Raw genomic sequence first — 2,933 nt, 5'->3', positions numbered from 1 at the left:
GTTATAACATCTGCTAGGTTCTCCTTTGTATGAGTTTTCTGTAAATCCACACTTCCGTCTTCCACTACTTCTCGAACGAAGTGATATTGAACTCCTATGTGCTCTGTCTTGGAACGAAAGGCTGGATTCCTTGCAATGTGCAAGGTACTTTGACTGTCACAAAACACATAAATTTTCTCTTGTTTGTGTCCGAGCTCCTCTAATAACCTTTGTATCCAAATAGCTTCCTTGCAAGCTTATGTAGCTGCCATGTATTTTATTTTATTTTTTGTAGATAGAGCCACAACGGTCTATAGTTTTGGAACCCAGCTTACAGCTCCTCTTGCAAGTATAAACACATAACTAGTAGTAGTTTTTTTTTATCAATGTCTCCTGCAAAATCTAAATCCACGTAGCCCCTGACAATAAATTATGATCCTCTATAACATAATGCAACATCAGAGTTCTTCTGATGTATCTCATAATCATCTTCACAATTTTCCAATGTTCTCCACCAGGATTCGCCATGTATCAATTGACCGCTCTCACTGCTTGTGCAATGTCTGGTCTTATACAAATCATAAAAAATATTAAACTTTCCATTGCTGATGTATATGGTACTCGAGACATCTTCCTTCTCTCTGCTTCATTGCTAGGATAGATACTTGAGGATAACTTGAAATTAACAGGAAGTGGGGTAGAAATTGGCTTACAATCTTGCATATTAAAGCGTCGTAAGATTTTCTTCAAGTAGTTCTTCTTAGAAAGTCAAGTCCTCCTATTATTTATGTCTCGGTGAATTTGCATCCTTAGAATCTTATTAGTTAATCCTAAGTCCTTCATTTCAAACTCCCTAGCCAATTGTGCCTTTAGTTCTTGGACTCGATCTTTATTGGGGCCTGCTACTAAAATGTCATCCACGTACAACAGTAAAATGATGAAATCATTATCTTCAAACCTCTTGTAATATACACAATGGTTTGAACTGAGTCTGTTGTATCCAAAGCTCATGATAAAGGAATCAAATCTCTTATACCAACACCTCAACACCTGTTTGAGACCGTATAGAGATTTTTTCAACCTGCAAACCAAGTTCTCCTTTCCTATTTCAGTAAAACCTTCTTGTTGGAGCATATAAATTTTCTCTTCAAGTTCTCTATGAAGAAATGCAGTTTTCACATCAACTACTCTAGATGTAGGTCAAATATAGCACACATTGCCAAGACTACTCTGACTATTGTGAGTCGAACCACCGGAGAACATATCTCATTGAAGTCAATACTTTCTTTCTGAGCATATCCTTTCACCACCAATCTTGCACGATACCGCTCCACTTTCTTTCTTATGTCTTATTCTTGTGTAGAGCTTCAATTTCCTCCTGCATTGCTGTCATCCACAAAGTAACATCTGAGCTATTTAAAGATTAATGGAAAGTTGATGGCTCTCCATCCTCTGTTAGAAGACAGTATACAACATTATCTCTGTGACATACTCCGAGTACCACACTCGTGGTCGTCTCTCACGAGTTAACCAACGAACTTCTGGAACCTCAGACTCGACTGGTTCTTGTTCATCATGCTCCGGTGCTGCTTCAAAAGAATCTGAATTTTCTTTTTCCATATTATTTTTCACATATACTGGTACAGTCTCTGACTTTTCTTTTACGGCCCTATCATCCTCATCTCTCCTTTGTAGTTGATCTTTTACAAAGATAACATCTCTACTGATGAAAATCTTGTGGGCAGTGGGGTCCCACAGACGATACCTATTTACTCCATCAGCATACCCCAAGAAGATACACCTCCTAAATTTAGGATCTTACTTTGTTTTTTCTTGGACATTATACATCACGTACACAGAACATCCTAATGCATATAGGTAGGAGTAATTAGCTGGCTTTCCAGTCTACATCTCTATCGTTGTCTTCAGCCCAATTACTGTGGATGGCGACTGATTTACTATATAACAAGCATTTTTGGTTGCTTCTGCCTATAATAAATCAACATAGCTCTTATTCATTATGTAAGAGTCTTGTTCATTCGCTCTGCCACTCCATTTTGTTGAAGAGTGTATGCTACCGTGAACTGCCTCTGAATACTTTCTTACTTACAGAAAGCAAAAAACTTGTTATATGTATACTCTTCACCATTATCTGTTCTCAAGCACTTAATCCTTTTATCGGATTCAAGTTCTACCTGCACTTTGTACTCTTTAAACACTGAAAATACATATGACGTTTTCTTAATTGGATACACCCAACATCTCCTGGAATAATTATCAATGAAAGTCACCATGTACTTTACGCCTCCCATGGATATGTCTGGTGATTCCTAAACATCAAAGTGAGCTAAGTCTAAAATGCATTTACTTCTAACAATAGATCTACTAAAGTTTAATCTATGTTGCTAACTTGTAACACAATGCTCGCAAAATGGTAAGCTTACCAATTTGAGCCCTACAAGCAATTTTTGCTCAGAGAAAATCTTCAAACTTTGTTTTGACATATGGCCAAGTTTGAGATACCACATCATCATTGACTCTTCTCCATTTGATGCAACAGACACATCAGCTTCATGCAATGTTTCCCTTTTAAGCATGAATATATTAGCACCGATCTTTTCTACCTTCATCAATACAAGCGCGCCTTTAACAATCTTCATAATTCCATTCTCCACATGAGTTTTGTACCCATAACTATCCATTTGTCCTAAAGATAATAGATTCTTCCTCAAGCCTTTGACATGTTGTACTTCCTTAATTGTATGAATAACATCAAATATTTTTTATTTTAATAGTACCAATATCAGCAATCTCCAAGGCATGATCATCTCCCATATATACAGATCCTCATAAGATAGGTTCATATGTGTGGAACCATTCTCTCCGAGAGGTCATATGTCATGTAACTCCTGAGTCTATAAGCCAGACGTCAGATAGCCGTTTTCTGCTTTATG

Source organism: Citrus clementina, unplaced genomic scaffold, assembly GCF_000493195.1.
Source record: "Citrus clementina cultivar Clemenules unplaced genomic scaffold, Citrus_clementina_v1.0 scaffold_3, whole genome shotgun sequence".
Lineage (NCBI taxonomy): Eukaryota > Viridiplantae > Streptophyta > Magnoliopsida > Sapindales > Rutaceae > Citrus > Citrus x clementina.
This window is presented reverse-complemented; position numbering follows the sequence as displayed.